This window comes from Megascapheus bottae, chromosome 17 (assembly GCF_031878675.1).
Source record: "Megascapheus bottae isolate mThoBot1 chromosome 17, mThoBot2.hap1, whole genome shotgun sequence".
NCBI lineage: Eukaryota > Metazoa > Chordata > Mammalia > Rodentia > Geomyidae > Megascapheus > Megascapheus bottae.
In genome coordinates this window covers 19,438,931-19,453,427 of record NC_143525.1, presented here as the reverse complement: position 1 = coordinate 19,453,427, position 14,497 = coordinate 19,438,931, and the positions used below count along the sequence as shown (strand labels likewise).

The 14,497-nt window shown below is 48.0% G+C and overlaps 1 non-coding gene across 1 annotated transcript; it reads right to left on the bottom strand.

The window, feature by feature from the left end:
• Window positions 1–6,369: 6,369 nt before the first annotated feature.
• Window positions 6,370–6,476, bottom strand: LOC150051274 (U6 spliceosomal RNA). Its single transcript, XR_016538511.1, has one exon. It is a non-coding gene; the product is annotated as a U6 spliceosomal RNA (small nuclear RNA).
• Window positions 6,477–14,497: the final 8,021 nt, after the last annotated feature.

The following is a 14,497-nucleotide window of genomic DNA, read 5'->3' as shown; positions in this document are numbered from 1 at the left end:
TGCCATTAGTCCCAGTGAATGGGTCCGCTGCCCTCCTCCTCTTCTCCAACCTTCATTCTCTTCCTCTTCTTCCTCTCTTCCTCCAACTCCCCTTGACAATCTAATAGTCCTCAGCCTAAGACCAGATTCCATGGCCTGTCTGGCCTGCTTACAGTCTCCTTCTCACTCCTCAGCAAGGGATCCACTAGCCAGACTCCCTGGAGCCCAGCATTTCACTGCATGATGATTCTAATAAGGGGATTCACCCCTCTGCACCACATTCCTTCACCTGGAGGCTGAATATGCAAAAGCATGAGCACCACAGGGAGATAACATGAGATAAGAAGAGCATACATGCTGGAGAATGCTTGCCTAGCCTCATGCCTTCTTTGCTCTCCTGGTTTCTGTACTGCAGATCTCATCAGTTTTCAGCTATTTCATGCTCCCTCCTGCCCCAAGCCCTTTGTTCTCCTTTTAGTCTTCTTTCCTTTTAGTCCTTTTGCAGTGACTTTTCAGCATGGTGCTCAGGTAACCCTGCCTCAGGCAACTCCTGATTGTTCAGCTAGGTCAGCTTCCTTGATTATATGTTATCAGAAATCTCTATTCCTTTCTCAATTTGTCAGTTTACATTCACATGTCATAATTACTTACTGCTGCCCCACCTCCATGACCCCAGAAGTCTCAAGAGGCTAGAGATTTTGTTGTGGCTCACCTTTCTATACCCAGCACCTAACACAGTGACTGGAGATGGTCAATACATATGTGTGAATGAACCAGTACAGGAAAAAGCAGATGGCATGAGTTCAGACCTCACCCCTCTTATTTCTTATCAGGTACCTTGGGGACAAGTCCTTCACCTTGGCACCTTCATCTGTAAAGTTAGAATGTTTACACTCACCTCAGGAACTTTTTGTGATTATGAGACCTGTATGACTTGTGTGGCCCAGAACCTCCTGCAGGAACATCTGTGAAGTCTTCCTATTCCCCCAAGAATAGTCCCAGTTCTGGGGTGAAGCAGCCTCTGAGATGGGAGCCGTAGGAAAGGGACACAGAGGTGAGGTGGAGGAGTTTGGGAGGGAGTCCAGCTTCAGAGGAGTAGCCCAGAGGTTTGGGGAATCTTGCTGGTTTTCCTTGAGCAAGAGCTCTTCATCCTGCACTATACATCATTGCCACCAGGTGGAGACAACCAAGGGTATCATGGCCAGGCCTTCTTAACTCCCTTTTATAAATGTTTTATTATGAAAGAATAATTGGCTTGGGGGGCCAGGAGTTTGGCCTAGTGGTAGAGTGCTTGTCTAGCATGCACGAAGACCAGGGTTCGATTCCTCAGTACCAGAAGTGGTGCTGAGGTTCAAGTGATAGAGGCATAGCCTTGAGAAAAAGTCCAAGGACAGTGCTCAGGCCCTGAGCTCAAGGCTGCGACTGGCAAAAAAAAAAAGAATAATTGGCTTGGGGCGGAGTTTGAGCTAGTGGTAGAGTGCTTGCCTAGCATGCACAAAGACCGGGATTCAATTCCTCAGTACCACATACATAGAAAAAGCCAGAAGTGGTGCTGTGGCTCAAGTGGTAGAGCTCTAGCCTTGAGAAAGCCCAAGGACAGTGCTCAGGCCCTGAGTTCAAGCCCCAGGACAGGCAAAAAAAGAATTGGTAGAGAAGTTTCATGTACCCTTCACTCAGCTTCCCCCACGGTATCATCACATAACTGCAGTGCATGCTTAAACCTGGAAATGAAGTGAGCCTGTGGAGTGTACCTGAGGTCACTTTTGTACACACTCATTTTTGTTTGTCTTAGGGGTGGATCCATGACATTTTATCACGGGAACAGATTTTCAAATAAACATCACTAATGTCCAAACCCAGAATAGCCCGATCACCTTAAGTTCTTGGGGTGATGATTTAGCTCAGTGGCAAAGGGTTTGCTTACTATATGCAATATATGCAAAATCCTGGCTTCAATTTCAATCCGAAGAAGGAGAGGGAGGGGGAGAAAGGAAGAGAGAAAGAAGAAAGGAAGAAGGAAAAGGAAGGAAGGAAAGATGAGGGAGGAAGAAAGGGAAGGAGGCAGGGAGGGACAGAGGAAAAAAGGAGAGAATCGGAGGGAAGGCGAGAAGGAAGGTGGAACGAAAGGAGGAGGGAGAAAGAAAAGGAAGGAGGGAGGGGACAAAGAGGAGGGGGAACTCCTGGTTAACCTGGTCTTCTTTCATCTCTGCAGTTTTCACTCTGGGAATATTACATAGATGAAATTCATACAGTGGGTTCAAGGTTGGCCTTCTGCACTTAGCATAATGCCCCTCAGGTTCTCGCAGGTCAATAGTTCATATTATTGGTATTTGTTTGTTTGGGTGGTACTAGATTTTGAACTCCTCTTGAGCCACATCCCCACCTCTTGCTAAGAGGTTTTTAAAGGGTCAAGTCTCAGCTATGGGTAAAAGATGGAGAGAGCTAAATCGATACAAGGAAGTGTCTGGTGTCTAAGTAAGTACCACAAGCCAGACCTCCATCCTGGCAAGGCTCCATCCTGCCTCAGGCCAGCCTGGAACTGGCCTGGCGCTTTTAGGTGAGGCTGGTCAAGGGGCTGTTCTTGAAGCATAGCTACCAGCAGAGGGCGCCAGAGGTCTTGTGCCCAAGAAGTGAGTCCTACAGGCTCTCCAAAGGGTGGGGGGAATGAATGGCTTGAGAGGAATGGGGGGGAGGGGGCAAGAAGCAAAGAGAACTGTGAAGCCTGCCCCACTCTGGACCCCAGCCTGGCTCTGAGCTCCAAGTAAAGGACTGAGACTAAAGACAACAGCTAAGCAGAGAGCAGGTCTGGTGGGAGGAGGGGTGCTGGGGTCAGGCTGCAGGGCTGCCTTTGTGCAGGACACAGGTCAACCCTGAGGACCTAGAAGGAGGGGTCCTGTACCGTCTGCCGTCCACACCCCAATGATGCTGAGGTGTGGCAGCCTGGCTCCTGTCCATTTGGCCGTTGGCACCCTCCTTGAAGCCTGCCCTGTCCCCTCTCCTGCAGAGCACATGTCGCTCCCTGCTGGATCTGCCTCGCACTGCTTCCTGGCCTCATCCCCTAGCTTGCTCTACTCACTGCGCCTAGACCACCTGTGCGCCTGTGGACCAGCATGGGTGCCCACCCCCCCAAAAAAACCCTCACCAGTGGTCTTCAGGGTCTACTGTCCACTTCCGTGCCAGCTCCTCCATGAAGGCTTTGAGTGCCTAGCAAATGATAGGATCAAAACATGTGAGTCCCCATCTTCTGTGCCACACTATAGACTTGGTGTGAACCTTAGAACACCGCCTGGTTCATGTGGCTTGTCTCCTCCAGAAGCTTCTTGTTCATCTCAGCCCGTGTTTTGTTTTTGTTTTTCTTTTCTTTTCTTTTACTGGGCTGGAGCTCAAACCCAAAGCCTTGCTCATGCTAAACAAGCATCCCTTAGCTTCATTCCCAGCCCCATTTCTGATGACCTGGGGCCTGGCACATGAAAGGGATAATAAGTTCGGTGAAATAAATATATGAGCAGTATCAATTGTCACTTGCAATGAGTTTCTCAGTTCTTTTCTGCCCTTCTCTCTGGGCAGGCTCACCCACTCTGACTGCTTTAACTGCTGCCCTGATGTTGCCAGGCTTGAAGCCCAGAGCCAGAACCCATACACAGCAGCCCCCCCCCCTATTTCCTCTATGTCTTTGATGTTCTCAGTCTCTTTCCCACAAACATCCAGTATCATCAGAGCAGAAAGCTTGTCCACAGACACAGCAGACCCCTGCCACCTAGTACCTAAGGTGCTTGGCCAATATTTATGGAATGAATGAATCAGTGAATGACCTCTTCCTCTGAGGTCCTGTGAACACTTCAAATTCAACATATCTCAGGTTGATGTCATCATCGCTTCCTTTCCCTCCATGTTCTCCTGTCTTGTCTGAGGCACCCCAGACGTTTCCATAACCTCTCTATTTCTTTTTGTTGTTGTTTTCCAGTCCCAAGGCTTCAATTCAGGGTTTGGGCTCTGTCGCTGAGCTTTTGTGCTCAAGGCTAGAGCACTACCACTTGAACCACAGCTCCACTTCTGGCTTTTTTTTTTTTTTGCCAGTCCTGGGCTTGAACTCAGGATCTGAGCACCGTTTATTTTTCACTGGCTAATGTCTCCTTTTGGTCTACCTCTGGGTGGAATTCTAGCCACAGGTTCCAGCAGGCAGAATAGCTAGCCAGAATTTAAAGATAATGGAGGCTTATTTTCATCCTATTTATCTTACAGTTGTCTACTACATGTGCTGTTGGGTCCATAGTTATAGTTACAATGTTCCACAAAGTGAAATTTTATTTGTGAAGACATTGCACATTATATAACCCTCAGAGGATTAACCCAATACTGAGAATATATTACAAACAATAAGAAAAACCATAGAAAAAATTTTAATGACATAGAAAATGGGCAAAAGACGGCAGGAAAATACTGCAAAGAGGATATATACCAATGGCTAATAAATGTAATTGCTCAATTTCATTAGTCATCAGAGAGATGCAAATTAAAACCACAAGATGATATTACTACATTCCCATTGGGGCCAATAGGAAAAACCAAAGCTTCAGATGTGGATGGGGATGTGGAGAAGCGGGAATTCTCACATGCTGGCAGGAGGATGCCATTAGAACCCTTTGGGAAACTCACCTGCTCTACTGAAGCTGGGCCATCCAGGAAGTCAGCGTTGAGGTTCAGGAGAGTCCATGGCCCTCACCGGAAGTCATGGGCAAGAATTCATAGCAGCTTCCAAGGTAACAGTCTGGACAGATCCACATAAAGGAATGCTGCACAAGAGTGAACAGGAATGAGCTAAAGTATGTGCAACACTGAGCAAAAAGAAACCAGACAGCAAAAAGAACAAAAGGAACTATCTTTGTACTTCATTCATACAAAATTCAAAAGCAAGTAAAGCAATGCTATGTGATTAGAACTCAGGTGCCTGAGGCTCACATCTGTAATCTCTGCTACTCAGGAGGGTGAGATGTGAGGACTGAGGTTTGGAGCTGGCTTAGGCAGCAAAATCCATGAGATTCCTATCTCCAAAGTGGTAGAACACCAGCCTTGAGTAAAAAAGCTAAAGGACAGTACTCAGGCTTTGAGTTCTACTACTAACACACACACACACACACACACACACACACACACACACGAAGCAACTCAGAGGTGGAGGCTTCCTTGTGGATTGAAGGAGGCTGCTTTCTTGAACCTCGGTGAAAGATGAAGTGGTCCCTTTTGAAAATACAGGGGATGATACGCAAGGAGCTAAGAGCCAGCTGCCTGCTGCTCTGCAAATGACCCCTACTCATCTTTTTATACCCCAGGTGTCTATACAGGCGGTTCCCCCAAATGCCTTCTCATTTGATCATCACACTGGTCATTCTTCAGGGATGCCCTGGCTGGACACCTCTTCCTGCCATATCCCAAGGGAGATGACCCCATCTACTCACTACCCCACACCCCCAATATAACACCAACTATTTACTATCCACTAGTTTGGCCACTTGTCTCATTTGCTTATTGTTTTGATGGTTAGCTCTGCGGTTCTCTCATAGACACAGGATGAGGACACCTAGCTGTTTTTAGAATGAAAGAATAAATGGTTCTTCAGATGATTCTAATCATTAGTTTCAGGGGTGGGGCAAGTTCCTTTTGTGTGTTGGGCAGAAGGGCAGCCCTGCAGAGAGAACCTCATCCTTCTTAGCAGAGAACTGGCATCACAAGATACACTGTGGGTGAGTGGTTATCACCATGACGTCAGCCTCAAAGGTTAGGGATGTCCCCAAATCGTCCCAGTTCCCTTTACCACCCTAAATGGATATGTTACCCAGATAGGGCCTCCAGTTTCTACTCAAGCTCTTTGCAGCACACAGATTGCCTGAGCCAGTCTGTGCTGCTGCTGCTGCTGCTGCTGCTGCATGAGAAAGAAACATCTGGTTTTAAGCTGACATTAGCAGGAAAGAGGGAGGGGAACACTTGTTCTCAGATGATTTCACATGTCACCAAGGCCATTGTTCTCTTGGTGGTTTGGTAAATTGAATCATATTGTCTCCACAAGAGTGCCATAGCCAGGTGTTGGTAGCTCGTGCCTGCCATCCTAGTTACTCAGGAAGCTGAGAGCTGAGGTTCACAGTTTGAAACCAGCCTGGGCAAAAATCCATGAGATTCTTTTTTTCCCCCATATATTTTTATTGTAATTAATAGAAGGGTTATATTATATTCACCAGACAGAGGGTGCATTACTTCACATACATTGATACCCTTTCTCATGTCTTGGTCCCCATTTCCCTCCCCCCACCCCCACTCTATCCGATTTCAAATAACCAAATATGTACATATCCAATATATCAGATAACAAGGTGAAATACTGTTATAGTACAAGATAAAAATATGGAATGCTTCACAAATTTGCGTGTCATCCTTGCGCAGAGGCCATGCTAACCTTCTCTGTATCGTTCCAATTTTAGTATATGTGCTGCCGAAGAGAGCACAAAAATCCATGAGATTCTTATTTCCAATCAACCACCAAAAATCCAGAAGTAGAGCTGTGGTTCAAGTGGTAGAGTGCCAGTCTTGAGTGAAAAAGCCAGGTGAGAATTCAAGCCCCAGTATTGGTATAAAAGTTTTTTAAAAAATGGGGAGGGAGCCAGGTGCAGTGGCTCACACCTGTTATCCTAGCTACTCAGCGGGCTGAGATCTGAGGATTGATGTTCAAAGCCAGCCTAGCACTAAAGAACATGAGACTCTGTATCTTCAGTTAACCACTAGGAAACAAAAAAAGGTGCTATGACTCAGGGGTGGGCAGTAACCTTGAACTGAAGAGCTCAGGGACAACGCTCAGGCCCCGAGTTCAAGTCCCATGACCAACAAAAATAAAATGGGGAGAGGAGGGGAGAAAGTGTCATAGCCCATCTATGGTAGCTCAAGCCTATAACCCTAGCTACTGCAGAAGCCGGTATCTGAGGATCTCAGTCTGCAGCCAGCCTGGGCAGGAAAGTCTTTGAGACTCTTATCACCAATCACCCACCAAAAAGCTGGAAATGGAGTTGTGGCTCAGGTGGTAGAGCTTTAATTAGTCTTGAGTGAAAAAGCTCAGGGACAGCATCCAGGTCAAGAGTTCAAATTCCAGGGTGCACGCGCGCGCACGCACACACACACACACACACACACACACACACACACACACACACACACACAGAGTCATAGAGGCCCTTTGAAAACTGTTGCTCTCTAAAATCTGGTGTAGCAATGAGTGCACAATGTCCCTGTGCCCCTGAAGCCTCTCCCTAAATGTGCGCACATTTATATAGCACCAGTCTTGTCTTTCTGCCATGCCTTTCTACCTAGAGTTCAACCCACAAGTCATTATATGCAGTCCTGATGCTATTTAGAATAAGACGGGAAAGACTGGAAATCCCAGACCTTGCCACATAGAGACAGCCACAAACTGAAATTCACACTCGCAGGTGCTGTGGGTGCTGGGGGAGGAGGCTCCTGCCTCCTGTGGGAGACAGAAGATTTGGAGTGTGGGGAGTCCTGAGGTTCTGTGGCTGACAAGCCTGTGCTCTGTCCCAATAGAAGGGATCTCACTCTGTCCCGGTGCCCGAAGGCCTGGGTTGGTGGCAGGCCTGGACCCTGGAGGAAGGGGGATCACTGGTGTGACTAGAAATCTGAAGTGTGTGATGAGAGGTGAAGTGGGAAGTGGAAGGGACAGGGTGAAAGAGGAAGCCAGCAACCAGGTTGGAAAGGTTTACAGACATTTGGATTCATTCTACAGTGGGATGTGAATCCTTCCAAAGGTTTCATGGAGAGCTGGAGACAAGTCACACATACCTGCAATCTCGGTAATGCCCAGGGGGCAGAGGTAGGAGGATCACAGTCAGAGGCTGACCCAGAAAGAAGCAAGAAGTCCCATCAGAAAAAAAACAACAACAGCAGCAATAAGATTCAAGGAATGAAACACCTGGCTAGTAAGTGGAAGGCCCTGGATTTGAACCCAAGTGTCAACCCTCCACCCCTTACCAAAAATAAATAACAAACTAGTGAACCGATGCATTCTGATGATGTTTTTTTGCTCCTTTGTTTTTGCTATACTGGGGTCTCTAGCATGCTCAGCAAGTGCTCTCTGAGCTAATATCCTCAGGCCTCTCCAATGCTTCAACAAGGTCACTGGGCTAAGAGTCAGAGAGATGGAAAGATCCGAGGAATTGATCTGTCCTGATCTTCTGAAGAAGTAAGGCTATTGGAACCAGTGGCTATTAGCCTTGGTTTCCCTTCCAAACCAGTTTCTCCCCATCTTTCCTTATTGCTCCAGCCAGACATTTCTACATCCTTTCTACATCCTTTCTCCCTGTCCCTGAGCTCTTCCAATCTACTGCCCACACTTGGAAGCCAGAAGAACTTCCAGGCAGTGCATTTGAGGTACATTCAAGGTCAAGGTCAATGGCACCTAGACCACAACCACCTTCCCGATTCCCAGTGTAGAAAGGAAGAAAGTAATTGGCTATAACTGGCTAGCTTCAGCCAATTACAACCTACCTGGCAAAGACATTCCCAGAGAACAGGAAATGAAAACTGTAATTGTTCCAAGAGAATAATTAAAATGGTAGCCCATGGGAAATGGAATGGTGGCTCCAGTGGTAAACCTCCAGCCTTGAGCATAGAAGCTCAGAGAGGGTGCCAGACCTGAGTTCAAGTCCCAGGACCGACACACAAGGAATAACAAAATGGGACTCCAGGGACTCCAAAATGGAGAATGAGGAAAGCAAGGCTGAGAGGCAATGACCAGAGAGAAAGTGGACTCTCAAGGGACCTGCCTTGGAGGCTATGACCTTGGGCTGATGGATGGAGTGGAGAAGGTCGAGGCACTGGCAGGTGGCAGAGTCATCAAGACTGAGGCTAGGACAGATGCCAGGAAGTGAGCCAGGAGCCTAGGGGGAGTGGATAGGGAGTGGTAGATGAACTGGCAGGGGGAGAGGCACCTGAGTTGTATTCAGAGGGGCAAGAGATGAAGGAGGAAGAGGAGAGATAGTTAAAGGCTGAGAGAGGATGGAGGATGCTGCTGCTCTCATATCTTAGTCTGGAGGTGCTTTCTCTGGAAAGGGCTGCTGAGAAGCCTTCATTCACCCCAGAATAGGTGGTAGAGGGTCCCCCAGGAGCCTCATGGCTCTCAGAAAAGGCTGCAGCAAACTCCAGGGGCAAGCTAGGTGAGGGAGGGAGGCCAAGCTGAGGCTGTCCTTGGCCAACTTCCTGCCTGGCTAGGTAGGAGAACAGGCAGTTGGGGTAAGGGAGATGAAAGCAAGAGAAGGATGTGGAGGCTCTGGGTTAAGGATGGAAGGGGACACTGTGGAGGGAAGAGGACCCCAAGGAGGGTGAGCCATCGACCAGCTCCTAGCACACATCAACTAGCTTTTCTAGAGTGACTTAAACCCTCAGATGGCTCTCCCGGCCAACAACACTGCTCCCCTGGGGAATTGCCACCAGCTCTTACTCTGAGGGAGGGGTCCCCCTCTTATGCTGGGGCCCTAGGCTAGGTAGGCCCAGGCACGAGGAAGCAGACCCCATCTCTTCATCCCTACTCCGTGTGGATGATCTCCATGGGTACCAGGGAGACACTGGCTCAGAAACTCTTCTAACAAGGTGTAGAGGACCTGGGGTATGGACTTAGCTGCCAGGCCCTTGTGGTCTTTCTGCAGAACTTGCTGTATCTCCCCAGGTAACCACTGCTACCTTATCTATGTGAGTAGGTGGAACCCGCCAAGTGCTGCCATCTTCCCTGCCCCTCTCCCCTAGGCTGGGCAGGGGAATTAGGGAACTGAGAAGACAGGCTATGGGGTCCACCATGGCTGCAGGACGGTATGTTTGCCGTGTGATGGAGGCTGTGGTGTTTGGGGACAGGTCTGGGGGATGGAGGAGTGATCAGGGAACTGCAGGGGAAGTTTTAGGCTACCTCAGTCCTCATGAATTCTCCAGCATTGGAGAAGAACAGAACCCAACCCTGAGAACCTCAGGGGAGGACATGTTCTCCTGTGACCCTGAGATTTCACACTTGCAAGTTATCAGTGATCCAGGGCTGGGGTGGGCACACATGGGGATGGGGTTGGGAGTCTTCATGCCCCTGGGCCAAGGGGCATGAGGAAGTCTGAATTTGCTGGAAGACAGAATAATCAATAAAGGTACAATCCCAGATATCCACCTTTGAGCATTAATGATATATTAGAGGTAGAGTCATCCTTAAGCCATCCTACTACACCCCTAACAGCTCCCACATCCCAGAGGAACAGCAGTGCCCAGTCTGTAGTTGACCTAGACATACTCTACCCATCCACCCATTTATTCCTTCAGCAACTATTTACTGAGCAAGATACCAATGGAAGTACTCAAGTAGGATTAGTCAGTTATAGTGCCAATAAAAACCCTTGCTTTCATGGAGCTCAAGCTCTATGGGGGAATGTGCTAAATAACAAAAGAACTAAAAGAAATGAAAATTAGATCAGAAAGTCTTCTTGATTTCAAAGCCAGTAGCTCAGAAAAAGGTTATGGCCTGGGTAGGAACTCACAAGAAAGAAGAATTCTTGCTCAAGTACTGGGGGCTAAGCCTTAGGGCCAAGGCTTCTCATATTATAAGAGTAGGACATGGTTTTTAGAGTGAAAATTGGTCCCTAACCCATTTGTCTCCAGAAGCCCTGACAGGATTGAGTTTCTGGGCCTGAAAGCTGGCTGAGAATCACTGAGATTCCACCATTTAGTGTGCCCACACCATGGAGCTCCCAGCATCACTGGCAGCTGGCTCAGCCACTTCTTGGTATAAACATAGCACCACTCATTGTCTGTGGTTGTTGATGCTGGTTGATGCAACTGTTGTCTGGACCCTCACATACAATCAGAGCTTCTTTACAACATGGCGGCCTTGCCCTGATTGCAAGGTAGCTCAAGGATCCAATGGTGAGCATCCTTACAGAAGCTGAAAGGAATTGTCCTTCAGACCTAGCCTCCAAAGTCACATAGCATGGCTTCTTCTCCAAACCTGGCTCATCTTCAAGGAAAGAAAACAGTTACCACCTTCTAAGGGAGAAGTGAAAAAAAAAAAAACAACACCTTAATGAGCATGCTTCAGACCTGCCAATCGCAGCTAGGAGTGGCACATCAGAAGATGAGCCTTGGATATCTCCTGGCAAAGCCTGCACCTTGGGTCTTACAGCCTTACATGATGCCAAGCTGGCAGGAAAGAGAGAGGTCTTCTCTGAGATAGAAGATGGGAGCCTAGATGGGGTGAGAAGAAAATCACGCTGGGAGGACAAGTGCGGCATGGACCTCCAATCTGGGCATATATAGGGTTAGGGACCACTGGCTAGATGGGCGGTTCTAGGGCTTGGGGATACACATCTTAAGGAAATGTCTTCCCTGGCTGGGGGCCATTAGGAGGGAGGGGTACCCTAGCCTCTGCGAGCCTTACTATACAGACTTTGGCCAAGGAGCTGCTGAGGGAGCATTAAGGACATCAGGCTATGGCCACCACAGCCCATGGGAAGTGAAACTCTTTCAGAGCCAACTTTTCTATTTGTTGGCTGTCAGGGGCTCCCTGCTTCAGAGGAGTGAAACTTGCCAGGGGATGTGGGAGAGAAGGGGCTGTGGGCTCTCAAGCAATCCTCACTGGGGATTCCCAGTTTGGGGGAAGGGCCATGAACTCAAGGCCTTCTCCTTTAGCCCCTTTCTGGAGTGGGGGGTGGGATGGGGACTCAGTGGGGAGGCAGCCTGGGGTTTGGTGGCAGCACCACCAGGAAAGATCTGTGTGACCTTCACAAGTCACTTCCCTCTCCAGGGCTGTTTCCTCATCTCAAATGTCAGGCCGAATGGTCTTTAAGGCCCTTTCGTCCCCTGACAAAAGGGGATCCATTCACCCCAAATTCCTTCTCAAAGCCCCCACCCAGAGCCTGCAGGTTGGATAAAAGCCCAGTTGTTCCAGATTCCCCATGATATCAGGCTGGGGGTGTCTCCTCAACTCCATCTGTCCCCACTCTGAAACTAGGCCCAAAGTCCAAGAGTCTCAAATGAGGACTGGCCACCTCCCCCCACACACACCATATACCAAATAAAAAGCCACAATGAATAGCAGAGAATAGAAGATTATTATCTAGACAGCACTTCAGTACATCGCCAGGCATCTTCTGAGGCACAGACACTGGCTCAGGTTAAATATGAAGAAAGGCAAGGGGTAAGAAAGATCTGCATAACTGCAGCAGTCTCAAATCACAGGAATGGCTGGGTACACTGTTGCTTAGTTATTTTACTGCAACAGAATAGAAACAAGGTGGGTTCCTGAGTTTAGGGCTGCTGGCTTTAAGATGGTAAGAAGAGGGTATAGCCTGTGTGAGGGGCAGTTTACTTCCACCTAAGATGCTGAATCTTTCTCTTTCCACGTTATTGCTGAGCAACTGCGACAAACAGCTCACCTAGAAGAAGGCAGATACAAACATCCATTCCCAGACATAGTACTGTATACGTATCGTAGTAAGTTGCCTCTTCAATGTCCAACTTGCTCCTTTTATGGAGGAAAGTATAGACATCTGGGGGTGGGCCCATGTCCCCGCTGATGGTACACTGGGGACACTTCACCCCTCTTTCTCAGAGTCCTCACTTCTCACCAGGCCCTCTCTCTTAGTGTCACTGTCCAGGAAGCTCCCAAGATGAGGGCTCTGAAGACAGGACTGTGCCTCAGGGACAGCAAGAGTTGGAGCTACCACCTCTCATCCTCCCATCCACGGGCCCCTATCAAAAGCTGTCACTGCAGCCAGGGCTTGTCATCATGTCTAAAAATCATGGTGAATATTACATATTCATTTTCCTTATCAGACTGAAAGTTGCATGAGGCAAGAGTCACGTCTGGTTCACTGGTGCATCCCTGAGCCTGGGAACTGTGATTTGCATGTGCAAGGCACCAATAATTAATTGTGAAGGGAATAGATAGATAAATGTGCTCAAGGCATTTTTAATCTAGTGAGGAAGGCTAGGTATATGCAAATACTATGATTAGAAAACAACCACATAACTACCCACATCATTCTTCTTATTCTTCTTCTTATTATTCAGTGCTAGGGACCAAACCCAGGGCCTCATGAATGCGAAGCACATGTTCCATCACTAAGCAATAGTCACAGTCACACAGTATTTATTATTAATATACCAGCTAATGGATACTGGGAATTAACATCAGGCTTGAATTTGAATTTCAAACAATGAGTGTTTCTAGCACAAGTTTGTCCCATGTAAAAGAGATCAGACTGCGGGCGGGGGAGGGTCCTCAGTTCCCCCTTCCCTGGGGTTGTCCTCCTCAGAAGTTCAGAGGCCAGGATGGGGTCTCCAAAATGGGACTTGGAAGATTTAGTGTGCTTGCATTTCCTTTTTAATATTTATTTCAAATAATACATTCATGTTTGAAAAATGCAAATGGTAATGGAGAACTAACAGAGATTCACTGTTCAGAGTAGCCAAAGGTGGAAGCTACCAAATGCCCTGGAAAAAAAAAAAAGCAGATGTATGGCAAGAGATGTCACTTCCAGACAATGACAGTCACTCCCCTTACAAAGGAAGAGCAAGTTGAGCCAGGCACAGTGGGTCATGCCTGTGATCCCAGCCACGTTTGGCATCTTCTGTTTATGTGATTCTGAGGAATTGAGCCCAGGGCTTCATGCATGCTAGGTAAGCACTCTACCACGAAGCCACATTGCCAGTCTCTTCTTTCTACTCCTCCTCCTCTGCCTCCTCCTTCTTTCTTCTTTTCATTCATAGGGCTTGAACTCAGGGCCTGGGCACTGTCCTCGAGCACTTTTGCCCAGGACTAGTGCTCTACCTCTTTGAGCCACTGCATCATTTCCAGTTTTCTGGTAGTTAATTGGAGATAAGAATCTCTTGGAGGCCGGTGCGGTGGCTCACACCTGTAATCCCAGCTACTCAGAGGTTGAGATATGAGGATCAAGGTTCAAAGACAGCCTGGGCACAAAAGGACCTGACTCTTATCTCCAATTAACCTCTAGAAAATGGGAAGTGGGGCTTGACTCAAGGGTAGGGTGGTAGCCTTGAGCTGAAGAGCTCAGGGACAGCGCCCATGGACTTTCCTGCTCGGGCTAGCTTTGAACCAGAATCCTTAGTTCTCAGCTTCCTGAGTAGCTAGGATTACAAGTATGAGCCATAAGTGCCTGGGACTTGAACTCAAGGCATGGACTCTGTCCTTTAGCTTATAAACTCAAGACTAGTGCTTTACCACTTGAGCCACAGCTCTACTTTCAGCTTTTTTTTTTACCAGTCCTGAGGCTTGAACTCAGGGCCTGAGCATTGTCCTTTGGGTTTCTCAAGGATTGAGCTCTACCACTTGAGCCATAGCACCACTTCTGGCCTTTTCTAGGCATGTGGTACTAAGGAATCAAATCCAGGTCTTCATGCATGCTAGGCAAGCCTTCTACCACAAGGCTAAACTCCTGGCCCCATCACTTCTGGCTTTTTTTTTTCATAAGAT